This window comes from Megalobrama amblycephala, linkage group LG8 (assembly GCF_018812025.1).
Source record: "Megalobrama amblycephala isolate DHTTF-2021 linkage group LG8, ASM1881202v1, whole genome shotgun sequence".
NCBI lineage: Eukaryota > Metazoa > Chordata > Actinopteri > Cypriniformes > Xenocyprididae > Megalobrama > Megalobrama amblycephala.
In genome coordinates this window covers 12,493,954-12,507,818 of record NC_063051.1, presented here as the reverse complement: position 1 = coordinate 12,507,818, position 13,865 = coordinate 12,493,954, and the positions used below count along the sequence as shown (strand labels likewise).

At 35.3% G+C, this 13,865-nt stretch overlaps 1 protein-coding gene across 1 annotated transcript in view; it reads right to left on the bottom strand.

Annotated features, from left to right (window-relative positions):
- The window catches only part of c1ql4b (complement component 1, q subcomponent-like 4b), a 44,144-nt gene extending 33,002 nt beyond the window's left edge, over window positions 1–11,142 (bottom strand). Inside the window, exon 1 of the mRNA XM_048199366.1 lies at window positions 10,731–11,142. The gene's annotated coding sequence lies outside the window, so the exon portion shown is untranslated. The remainder of the gene's footprint in view (window positions 1–10,730) is intronic.
- Window positions 11,143–13,865: the final 2,723 nt, after the last annotated feature.

The following is a 13,865-nucleotide window of genomic DNA, read 5'->3' as shown; positions in this document are numbered from 1 at the left end:
TGTTAGGTGTCAAACTGAGAAACATTGTGTGTGTGTGTTTGTGTGTGTTAGCATAAAGGTTCGGCACATATTCTTATGGATAAAGTGGCATGAATGTTTGTGTGTGTGTGTGTGTGTGTGTGTGTGTGTGTGTGTGTGTGTGTGTGTGTGTGTGTGTGTTTGTAGGTGTGTGTGTGTGCGCACTGTCTCTATGAATGGGAACCTGAAAAAGCTCATGCTGATTATTATTTTTTTTCCCTGTTCTGACCATACAGTGCGTCCTTCTCAGCAAGTATCATTAATAGGTTATGTTTTTCCAAAAAGAAAAAGGTTGAAGGTGAACTACACTGAGGTATTTATTGTACACATTTCCACCAGACCTGATCAATGTGATGTAATTGAGATGACTCATGAGCGTTACCATTGACTGTCTTTTTAGTACTGTGGAAGAAATTTTATTTTAACTTTAATTTTGAATTTCTAAAATTAACTAATCATAACTAACATTACTTTTACTTACATGGATAACATTTATATGCTTTTGAAAACTGAATGTCTCTAACACTTGGGCCAGAGTTACTGTGTGTCTGAAAATAACAAAAGGAGAAATCCAGTTTTGTTATGTGTGTCCAACCTTATGATTGAGATATCCAGATTTTCTCCTACGTAGTAACAAAGAATTATACATAAATAGAACCAATCAAGTTGGAGGAAAATGATGTAATGAATCATGTCACCTTTACCATGTTCCTTTAAAAAAAAACTGTTATACTCTCTTTGTCAGGGCATTTTCTTTTAAAGGTGCCCTAGAATCAAAAATTGAATTTATCTTGGCATAGTTGAATAACAAGAGTTCAGTACATGGAAAAGACATACATTGAGTTTCAAACTCCATTGCTTCCTCCTTCTTATGTAAATCTCATTTGTTTAAAAGACCTCCGGAAAACAGGCGAATCTCAACATAACACCGACTGTTACGTAACAGTTGGGATCATTAATATGTATGAACCCAATATTTAAATATGTCAGCCCATGTTCAAGGCATTACACAAGAGCAGCCAGTATTAATGTCTGGATGTGCACAGCTGAATCAACAGACTAGGTAAGCAAGCAAGAACATTAGCGAAAAATGGCAGATGGAGCAATAATAACTGACATGATCCATGATAACATGATATTTTTAATGATATTTGTAAATTGTCTTTCTAAATGTTTCGTTAGCATGTTGCTAATGTACTGTTAAATGAGGTTAAAGTTACCATCGTTTCTTACTGTATTCATGGAGACGAGAGCCGTCGCTATTTTCATTTTTAAACACTTGCAGTCTGTATAATTCATAAACACAACTTCATTCTTTATAAATCTCTCCAACAGTGTGTAATGTTAGCTTTAGCCACGGAGCACCATCAAACTCATTCAGAATCAAATGTAAACATCCAAATAAATACTATACTCGCATGATCCGAAGCATGCATGCAGCATCTTGTAAAGGTCCATTTGAGGGTTATATTAGCTCTGTGAACTTTGTTTATGCACTGTTTTATAGTCGAGAGCTCGTTTAAGCCTAGACGTCAGGGCTGTGTTTGGACAGCTATTAGACAATAAAGGTGCAATATGTAAAATTTTATGTCCGCTAGAGGTCGCTAGAGGGATATTCAAAACAAAAGCATAACTTGATGATGCCAAGTTTGAGTGCTGAATCTTGGGACATGTGGTCTTCACATCAGCCGGTGGAAATAATCGGGATAGGACTCAGGAAGAAATCATGTTTATGGATGCGATTATTAACGTTACTGTAGTATGAAGCAGAGCAGGACCGAGTGTTGTGGGAGCTGAATGAGGCCACTGGAGCGATTGTGCAACACACTCCTCAACAGCAGCAGAACTTTTATTATGCCACAGTCGCCGGCGCCGCGAGTATGAGTTAACGCAGCTCTGTTTATCATATTAGATACATTTGAGTGTGTTGAAAATGATGTTATAACGTTACTCTGTTCGTTCGGCGGCTGCTGTGAGACACTTGTTGCACACTGCAGTAAACTAGATTGATTTTAAAATATATTAAATGCTGGATGGCTTGTGTTGATAAATGGCATGCAATTAATTTTAAAACACTGTATGATGGAGAAAATTCTGTATTACTGTTACTAAAAATAAAGCTGCATCTGATTATGCTATGTTAGCTACTTGACAAAATAGTGTTTTTCTCTGAGGCATGGAAAAGCATGGTACTCACAAAAAAAAAAATCAAGAAAATTAGATTTAAACAATAAGACTAAACGTGTTGAGCTATATAGCAACAATTAGTTTTCTGTCTATAAATGTAATCAAACAGTTGTTCCCTTGTCTATTAAAACATGTAATACAGTGCCCTCCACAAATATTGGCACCCTTAGTAAATATGAGCAAAGGCGGCTGTGAAAATTAATCTGCATTGTTTATCCTTTTGATCTTTCATTCAAAAAAATTCACAAAAATCTAACCTTTCATCGAAGTAATTCAATTGAAAGTGGGGGGAAACTCATATTATGAAATAAATGTTTTTCTCCAATACATGTTGGCCACAATTATTGGTAAAATATATCTGAAGTATATTCCCATTCATATTTACATTTTTTAGCACACCAGGGTGACTAGGAGCATGAAATTGTCCAGCCATGACTTCCTGTTCCACAGGAGTATAAACATGAGGAAACACAAAGGCCAAATTCCCTTAATCATTCATCACAATGAGAAAAACCAAAGAATATAGTTCTGATGTGCAGCAAGAGATTGTTGAGCTTCACAAAATAGAAAGTGGCTAAGAAAAAAGCTAAGCTTTAGAAGTTCCAATCACATAAAGATGTTACAAATCTGCCTGGAAGAGGACTTGTGTCTAAATCATCCTAATGTACGGTGAGGAGGAAAGTTTGAGTGGCCAAAGACTCTCCAAGGATCACAGCTGGAGAACTGCAGAGATTAGTTGAGTCTTGAGTCTCAGAAAGCCTAAAAAAATTATCAAACAGCACCTACATCCCAACAAGTTGTTCGGGAGGGCTTCAAGAAAAATTCTCTGCTCTCATCCAGAAACAATCTCCAGCATATTCAGTTATCAGACACGACTGGAACTTCAAATGAGATTGGCTTCTATGGTCAGGTGAAACTAAAAAAAAAAGCTTTTTGGCAGCAAACCCACCAGATGGGTTTGGTGCACACATGGATAAAAAGTACCCCATGCCCACGGTTAAATCTACTGCTGGATCTTTAATGTTGTGGGCCTGTTTTTCTGCCAGAGGTCCTGGACATCTTGTTCAGATACATGGCATTATGGATTCTAGCAAATACCAACAGATAAAAAAACTAAACCTGATTGCTTCTGCTAGAAATCCTATAATGGGCTGTGGTTGGATCTTCCATTAAGACAATGATCCAAAACAAACATCAAAATCAACACAAAAATGTGTCACTGAGCACAAAATGAAGCTTCTGCCATTGCCATCCCAGTCCCCTGACCTGAACCCTAAAGAAAATGAGTGGAGTGAACTGAAGAGAAGCACCAGCATGGAGCTGGAATCCGAAGGATCTGGAGAGATTCTGCTTGAATGAATGGTCTCTAATCTCTTGTCAGGTGTTCTCCAAACTCATCAGGCATTATAGAGGAAGACTCAGAGCTGTTATCTTGGGAAAGGGATGTTGCATTAATTGGGTGCCAATAATAGTGACCAATGTGAACTAGAGAAAAACATTTATTTCATAATGTGAGTTTCCCCCCACTTTCAATTGTTTTACTTAAATGAAAGGTTAGAATTTTGTGAATTTTTTGAATGAAAGACCAAAAGGATAAACAATGCAGATTTATTTTCACAGCCACCCTTGCTCATATTTACTAAGGGTGCCAATATTTGTGGAGGGCACTATATATTAAAGCGTCTTTGGTGTTTCCATGGTTTCTACAAAATAAAAGTAGAAAACCGAAGGTAACGTGGGTATGACGCAATTGACAGGCAACTCCTCACATGTCCCACGTCCAGTTGGAAACATTTGGGATAAGTACTCAAGTGAACAAAATATATAGCACTGGCCTAGTGGTTTTTGGATATTGTACTGCAAAATTCTTACATATTGTGCCTTTAATATTAATCAGGTCCTTCAGGTTTATTTTTCCAGCTATTTTTTTGCCCGTTTCATCATCTAAAAAAAAATCACTAGTCGGATCATTTGAAAATAATAGCTAACCCTGAACCTCAAGTATAAACAACAATAAAATGTTTCTTTGTTTGTATTGTATAACTTATGTTCACATGTTTCAGTGTTTAAAAAATTGTGTACACAGCCCCACTACATAAATTCTCTCCATTCCATTTCCTACATGGCCACACACACACATTCATTTGATATGCAACACAAAGTGTGAGTGCGTGTTTATGCGTGATCATTCTCAAGCGTGTGTGCTTTAAATGTCAAGGGTGTGTAGGTTTAGCATTTCATTTAGCATACAATTAAAAATAGGAAGAGGGGGTAAAGAGAGAAAGATCACGAAAGAAGGGAAGTTAGGAGAGGGCAGTTTACTAAAATAAAGGTGGGTGGTGGTGGAGGAGGACAATCAGAAATATTTATTGAGAAGATAAATGGAGAAAAGGAGAGATGGTGAAAAGGCTAAAGAGAAATTAAATATGGGGGAATGAATCAAGTGAGAATACCAGACACGATGAATAAATAGTGGCTGGAAGAGAAAATAGAAATATGACGTATACACCTCAGAGAGAAAGAGAGAGAGAAAGACTGGAAAATAAAAAATGGATTTAAAGATTCTCAGATATTCCTATAAAACTTACTGCAGTCCATTATTACAGTGTAGCTGTCTTTTTATTTTTGGTGGGAAGTAGCAGGTGAATATATATTTCCACCCACTGGTAAGAAATGGTATTGCAGTTTATTGAATGAAGACAGACAGAAAAAGAGAAAGAAACTGGAATTTTTGTTTTTATTATGTCCTTGATATAATATGGTTGTGACGTCACAAAATTGAGCCATAACTCATGAATATTAATTAGATTAATCAGAAACAAATTAGCATAATCTGTTACTATTCTATATATGAGATGGTGATCCTGCCTGTAGTAAAGTATTTTTATATTTCCAGGTCAAAACTGAAATTAATAATAAAAATATGAGTATAAATGTCCAAAAACTGTAATAAATAAATGAAAATCAGAAATAAGTTTTTAACATAAAGGTATGGCTCAATAAAGGATAGTTTTTGCTGGACCTGTTGAGCCATTAGCTAAGATTTGTACTTTTCACAGGCCCCATTAACAGATTATTTGATGATTGGCAGCATATTTTTGTGTGTCAGTAAGAGATATATTTTATGAGAGATTTATTATGTTTTTCCCTCTAAAAATAAATAAATAAATAAATAAATTAATTAATTATTCATCTAAATGTTAATGTTTGTTCAAATATTCATATTTATTACATTTATTATTATTTAATACAATTTAATAGAGTGAATATTCAATATTTATGTACAGGGAGTGCAGTATTATTAGGCAAGTTTATTTTCTGATCATATTTTTTTTCCAAGCACATTTTACCAATTCCAATCCACATCAATCTTAATAACTCCTATTAATATTGTTTGTAATCATTTATAAGTGATATTTAATTGTTCATGAAGGCTGGAAATGAAAAATGCCTTATATTCAGGTGTGCAGAATTATTAGGCAGGTTTTCTTTTACAGGCAAAATGAGCCAAAAAAGAGATTTAACTCAGACTGAAAAGTACAAAATTATTAAATACTCTTGAGAAGGACGCAATACTAATGCAATACTAGAAATTGCAAAGTTAAAGCATGACCAAGGGTCAGCAAAATGCTCATTGGGTCAGCGGGGTCATACAAAAACAGGTGGAAAAGAAAAGACACGTTAACAGCAAAATAATTAAGAATTAAGGTGAAGAATTAAGTGTGAAACCATCAGGAACCCTTTAGTCTCCAGTGACACCATTTTCCAGAACTGCAACCTACCTGGAGTCTCCAGAAGTGCAAGGTGTCAGGATCTCAGAGACTTAGGTTAGCTAAAGAATCCTAAAAAATGACCCGCTCTTAATAAGAATCACAAGCTGAAGTGTTATAAAATACATGAAGACTGGGTTTTTATAGGCCTTATAGACACACAGATTGAGAGTGACTCCTGAAGGACCAGCACCACATCCTCTTATACCACTGTTTGAAGAATTTATCTTCCAGAATCTGGCAGTAAGTTTTGGAAGATCATTTTTAGTCCATCTCTGCAAGATGGACATTTCAGGATAAGAGATGGACTAAAGGTGAACTCCCACACCTTACTGCCAGATTCTGGAAGATAAATTCTTCAAACAGTGGTACAAGAGGATGTGGTGCTGGTCCTTCAGGAGTCACTCTCAATCTGTGTGTCTATAAGGCCTATAAAAACCCAGTCTTCATGTATTTTATAACACTTCAGCTTGTGATTCTTATTAAGAGCGGGTCATTTTTTAGGATTCTTTAGCTAACCTAAGTCTCTGAGATCCTGACACCTTGCACTTCTGGAGACTCCAGGTAGGTTGCAGTTCTGGAAAATGGTGTCACTGGAGACTAAAGGGTTCCTGATGGTTTCACACTTAATTCTTCACCTTAATTCTTAATTATTTTGCTGTTAACGTGTCTTTTCTTTTCCACCTGTTTTTGTATGACCCCGCTGACCCAATGAGCATTTTGCTGTCCTTTGGTCATGCTTTAACTTTGCAATTTCTAGTATTGCATTAGTATTGTGTCCTTCTCATGAGTATTTAATAATTTTTGACTTTTCAGTCTGAGTTAAATCTCTTTTTTGGCTCATTTTGCCTGTAAAAGAAAACTTGCCTAATAATTCTGCACACCTGAATATAAGGCATTTTTCATTTCCAGCCTTCATGAACAATTAAATATCACTTATAAATGATTAAAAACAATATTAATAGGAGTTATTAAGATTGATGTGGATTGGAAATGGTAAAATGTGCTTGGAAAAAAAATATGATCAGAAAATCAACTTGCCTAATAATTCTGCACTCCCTGTATACATATGTTAAAAGGGATAAAGTACAGCTTGTATCCACTCTTGTTACCTTCCTTATGATGAATGTTAATGTTCAATACATCACAAAAAAATAACTAAGTTTGCAAGGCATAAAACATGCACATGATGCTACTAACAAGACTTAGTGACAATGCAGCACTGGCCTGATTTGTCAAGTGACAGTAAACTGGCACGAAACTCTCTCAAACTGGCCCTGGGCCATCAGGCCACCATAATGCTGAGCCTTGTAAGAAAAACACAGTTTGTGAAAAGTGTATCTGTGTGTGTGTTTTACCTTAGTATACACTAACATTACCTGTATTAACTCCTGCTTTGATCCAGTAAAATCTACACGTGAACTGAGTTGCGTGCAATCCTATTACAGTATTAGACTGCCTCTACTGCTGTTAGTCCAGCAGATTTTGAAGTATTGAGGCAGAACTAAAATACTATTCATTCATTTAAGAAAAATCCAGTGAAAACAGACCAACAAACAAATGCCTATTTAAAAACACCAGAGAGTTAGAGATATTTGCTGGAAAATGGCAAAGAAATGAGGATAGCGTATAGAAGGAGAGAAAGCAAGGTAAGGAGCGAAAAAAACGTGAGTAGGAACGTGAGGTCAGTTCTAATAATACTGATAAGACCTTGTCATGGCCACCACACCATCTCATTCTACTGGGAAGAATGGAGGCAGTGTGGGACAACTGTGTGTGTGTTTGCCAGGTGTGTGTATGCCTTTGGAATGTGTTTGTATGCGTGTGTCAGATTAGTGTTTGTTTGTTAGAGTTGTTTGTGTGCTTTCTGCAACTGTCTTTTCTCCTGTTCCACTGGATCCCTCATATTGGACTGGTGGTGCTGATCTGGCAGTACAAGCACAGGAAGATTCATTTTGATGCTAATCATGTTTACGGTACGCATAGTGTGTGTGTGTGTGTTTGTAAAAATAAAAAAGCTGTGCATCTTTTATATCTATACATTGTTGTGGGTTTATGTAGTCAAGTTTATTAATATTACATACATCAGAAAATACTCATGTGTTTGTGCATGTGTGTGTTTGATTGCGTATCTGTGTGTTGAGTAGCCTACGAGATGGCATGTTTCAGCGGTCAAGCAGGCAGATGACCAAATGACACAGCACTTTAATATTCCGATGTCATGATCCTCATATGGGGCTTGATATTTATAAAACACGAGTGGCCTTATTAAACTTTTTTCATTGGCTTTTTAATTCTAGAATTCCATAAATCAGTTCCAGAAGTACCCTACTGTATTTACTTGTTTCTTTAAAAAAGTGGAGATGGAAAGTGAGTTCTTACAATAAACTGTCTGATGTATTCAGGCTAGTATATTGACTAACATGATTGATAGTGTAAATGGCACAATATCTTGACATTTCCTATTAAAATTAAATAAGCATATTCTTTGTAAACACACTGTAGCTTAGCTTAACTAAATCTGAAAAGACTGCCTGAGTTGGAAGCCTCTGTATTAAAGCATTTACAGTCAATTTGAAAAGAATAAACCTGTCTTTACCTCTTTTATTGCATTTAATGATTCTATCGTTTGCCTGCTGAAATGAACGAATCTGTTGAGAAAAAATTAGGGGTGTAACGGTACATGTATTTGTCCTGAACAGTCACGATCCAGAAGGGGGTGCGCACGGTAATGCAACACTGTTTGCTACTAGTAAAAAGCGCAGTATAACAAGAGACGCTCGACCGGTATGTTTACATGTAATCTCTCAGTCAGTGTGTCAACTGCAGAAAGATAAACAGCTTGAGAATAATATCTAATGAAGCATTACATTTACCCCTGGCTTTTTAATGTACAGCCTGTTAGTTCGCTAGAGAAATGAACTCTAGAGAGGAGCATTTCCTATGTATTCACTATATTAGCCTATTCATTACATAACTTGTTAGTAATGACTTGATTATTTAATGGATGTTTAAATAACTTTGTCATGAAAACAAGTTATGACAGCCACTGTGTAAATGATTATATTTCAAATGAAAATTAACTTTATCATTATTTTTTAGAAGTTAATGCAAAACCTTATGTTTTATGTGCAATTTGTTTTTTTTTTATTTGAGCGTTGATTACTATATCTAAAAATAAATAGCAAATTAATTTAATAATTATTATTAAATTAATAATTTAATAATTTTGTTGTTAATTGTAACCTTTATTATAGTAATGTGTAAGTAAGGGCTCCCTATATAGTTTACATCATATATATATATATATATATATATATATATATAATTAAAATTAAAAAAATATATAAAAAATATAATGAAAAAAAAAAAAAAAAAGTTTAGTTTTCTCCCCCTTGCTGTACCGAACCCGTACTGAACCGTGACTTCAAAACTGAGGTAAGGTACCGAACTGTCATGCTTTTGTACCATTACACCCCTAGTAAAAATTATTCAAAAAACTAACTCATAATACTAAAAAAGAATTGTTGCCACCTACTGGTCTAATGATGTAACACAGAGACTTTTTTTATTTCTTTTTTGTAAACAGGATCAAAAGATTTGAATTGCTGCGATGAATCAAACTCCAAACTATGTGCTGGTAAGGCTCTTCTGAAAACTGAAGTAGAAGTAGTTTCGCAATCAAGTTAATTAAAGGGTTAGTTCAGCCAAAAATGAAAAATCTGTCATTAATTACTCACCTTCGTGCCGTTTTACACCCGTAAGTCCTTACCCATCCGTTAATCTTCGGAACACGAATTAAGATATTTTGGTTGAAATCCGATGGCTCAGTGAGGCCTCCTTAGCCAGCAATGACATTTCCTCTCTCAAGATCCATAAAGGTACTAAAAACATATTTAAATCGGTTCATGTGAGTACAGTGGTTCAATATTAATATTATATAGCGACAAGAATATTTTTGGTGCGCCAAAAAAAATTAAAAAAATAACGACTTATATAGTGATGGCCGATTTCAAAACACTGCTTCAGGAAGATTTGGAGCGTTATGAATCAGCGTATCGAATCATGATTCGGATCGCCTGTCAAACCGCCAAACTGCTGAAATCACGTGACTTTGGCGCTCCGAACTGCAGATTCGACACACTGATTTATGCTCCTAAGCTTCCTGAAGATGTGTGTTTTGAAATCGGCTATCACTATATAATTCGTTATACTCACATGAACTGATTTAAATATGTTTTTAGTACCTTTATGGATCTTGAGGGAGGAAATGTCATTGCCCCCTATGCAGGCCTCACGGAGCCATCGGATTTCAACAAAAATCTCTCAATTTGCGTTCCGAAGATTAACAAAGGTCTTATGGGTGTGGAACCGCATGAGCGTGAGTAATAAATGACAAAATTTTTGGGTGAACTAACCCTTTAACATACTGTAGTTAAAGAGGTCATGACATGTTTTTTTTTATAATCATTTTAATAGGTTCCTTGAGGTTTACTTACAATGTTAATAAAGTTTTTTTACAAACACACACACACACACACACACACACAAATACATGTCGGAGTAATGGAGTAATGAGCATGCCGAAAGGAGAAATGCTACAATGTAAACTATCTCTAATCTCTAACCCCACACAGGCAGATTTTGTGACCAATTGCAATGATCTTTCAGCATGTCCATTACTCGCCCCTGCAGATACCCACACTTGTATAAAATCTCATTTACAGACAAATCATTATGGAATCATTTACTTACGGTTTGTGATGCAGCTACTGTCGGATCCAATACAGTTGGGTGCTTCATCATTCAACAAAAGTTTCTTTGTGAACTCTCCATTACACTGTGCTTGGTTTACAAATCAATCTGCAGTCAAATGCTCCTAACAAACATATAATCCTCCGACGCAATCTTGGTGGCCATTAAAAGTAAACCATCCACTTGTTCCTGATGCTGGGATCCTTCTGACGCAAACGAGCCGTTTAAACTGAACGCGTCAAAGCCAACGTTCTTCCTCTCTCTTATTTGTCCTGTTGTTGACAGATTCAAATGTGTGGAGTATGTCAGAAACTGAACACGCATCTGTATACTTAATCCAGTGTAGACAGCGTCAATAATTATAATGGGGTCTTTTTGGTTTTGATGCAATGCTCACATCCAGTGTAGGCAAAAGTCAGCTGACTGAATGCCAGTGGGCGTGGCCTATGTTGCTATGCAATATCTATGCCTGTGTGATGCCACAGATCCTGCGAAATCAAAGTCGTTTCTGGAGCTTTATTAAATAAATGTTTTGTTTATAATGAGGAGGACATTGTAAGCTATGAAACTTGCAGAATGTTTTAATGGTACAAAGACCTCTTAAAGATACAGTACAGTCCAAAAGTTTGGAACCACTAAGATTTTTAATGTTTTTAAAAGAAGTTTCGTCTGCTCACCAAGGCTACATTTATTTAATTAAAAATACAGTAAAAAACAGTAATATTGTGAAATATTATTACAATTTAAAATAACTGTGTACTATTTAAATATATTTGACAAAGTAATTTATTCCTGTGATGCAAAGCTGAATTTTCAGCATCGTTACTCCAGTCTTCAGTGTCACATGATCCTTCAGAAATCATTCTAATATGCTGATTTGCTGCTCAATAAACATGTATGATTATTTTCAATGTTGAAAACAGTTGTGTACTTTTTTTTTCATTATTCCTTGATGAATAGAAAGTTCAAAAGAACAGCATTTATCTGAAATACAAAGCTTCTGTAGCATTATACACTACCGTTCAAAAGTTTGAGGTCAGTAAGAATTTTTTTTAAAATTTTTTTGAAAAGAAATTAAAGAAATGAATACTTTTATTCAGCAAGGATGCATTAAATCAATCAAAAGTGGCAGTAAAGACATTTATAATGTTACAAAAGATTAGATTTCAGATAAACACTGTTCTTTTGAACTTTCTATTCATCAAATAATCCTGAAAAAAAAAAAATTGTACACAAATATTTTGTACAATTGTACACATTAAATGTTTCTTGAGCAGCAGATCAGCATATTAGAATGATTTCTGAAGGATCATGTGATACTGAAGACTGGAGTAATGATGGTGAAAATTCAGCTTTGCCATCACAGGAATAAATTACTTTGTGAAATATATTCAAATAGAAAACAGTTATTTTAAATTGTAATAATATTTCACAATATTACTGTTTTTACTGTATTTTTAATTAAATAAATGTAGCCTTGGTGAGCAGACGAAACTTCTTTTAAAAACATTAAAAATCTTAGTGGTTCCAAACTTTTGGACTGTACTGTATGTCAAAAGATAAAGGCACGTTTGATTTCTAATGTCATGACCCCATTAGTACAGTTTTAGTATTAAAAACTAATATTAAATGTCAATATTATTTATTTATTTATTTCTGTAAAAATATGAAGCAAATTATTATTCTGACTGAAGGCCAGCACACACTGTTCGGATTTGACCACAATCTTTGCCATCCGAGACAAATTTCTGGGATCATAAAGGATTTCTGTTGGCATGAAACACTGTACACTTTGTACAATGCTTTGTGCGATCACATTTATCTCAAAGGCAGACAGACTGTACAAATGTATCATTACATTATCTTAAAGGATTCAAAAAAATCTTACAGCATATAGTGGGTTTAAATCTGATTATTTTCACAGGAATTTGTTTCCAGAACAACTTTCCAGGACTATATAGAACAGTTGCCGGTTGCATAAACATCCTAGACTAGTTTTAAAAGTTAGTAATCTCGTTTTTTTTCATCAAGATTGGTCCTAACTTTTTGAAGTGAGTTACATAAAAATTTAGTTTTGTCTAATCTGAAAGTAAGAGTGATAACCTCTTAACTGCTAGTTGGTCAAACTAGTTATTAAGACTCAGTACATAGAGGTTAAGTTTATGCAACTGGCCCCTGGTCGATGTTGCTGAAGAGAATTATCTGGCATTAAAGAGGTTTAACTCAGCACTGTAAATAACTTGTTTAAATCGCAAAACAGGATTGGCAAGTTCATAGCGGTCTGCTTCTCTAACTCGTAACAACTAATTGAGACATGACTGGCTGGGTGTAAGCAAAAACACCAGCAAAACTGATTAGTCTGCCTGACCCTGATCCACAACAGCATACGATCAGTGTACAGCAACATACTGGAGTCTGGACGCTGCATCAAACACCAATGTTGTCCAACACAGTGCTAACCCTGCTTCTAAATTACAATTGTGAAACAAGTGTGTCTAAATTACAAGTTCCTTTACCCGGGGTTAAAAGCGGCGTTCAGAACGACGATAACCCGGGGTTAAGCACAGTGTGAAAAGCCATAGATGAGTCTCTCCTCGTGCTCTTTATAATAATGATCATATGTGATAGTTACAGCAAACATACAAAGACACACACACACCTCCTCAACATATAGTCATGATATTGTGTTCATAACATTGAGTGTTTTCTCAGAAATATCAGATTAATGTGCTATTAATAATTTAGCCATGACAGAAATTTGTTCATTATTCTAGGATAAAAAAAAAGAAATGATTTTTTTTTTTCAATGCCCTTGTGTTACAGATGGAAAGACCATTTCTACAGAGTATTATGATAGAACCCTGGGAGATCTCAGCTGTTCTACCTCCATACACAATGGCTGTAAGTCTGTGTGTGTGTGTGTGTGTGTGTGTGAGAGAGAGTATTTTTGCACTGCATATTCACAGTATGACCTATGGGAAAAGATAGCATAAAGGTCACGTTGCTGTATGTTGGTGCTTGTCCAACCATGTGTGTGCACTTTTGTTTGTCTGTGTAAGTGTTTTGTGTTTGTATCTGATTGTGTTTCTGCATAAAGTTCACATGGCATGGGATTAAAGTGACTGTAAACTGTAT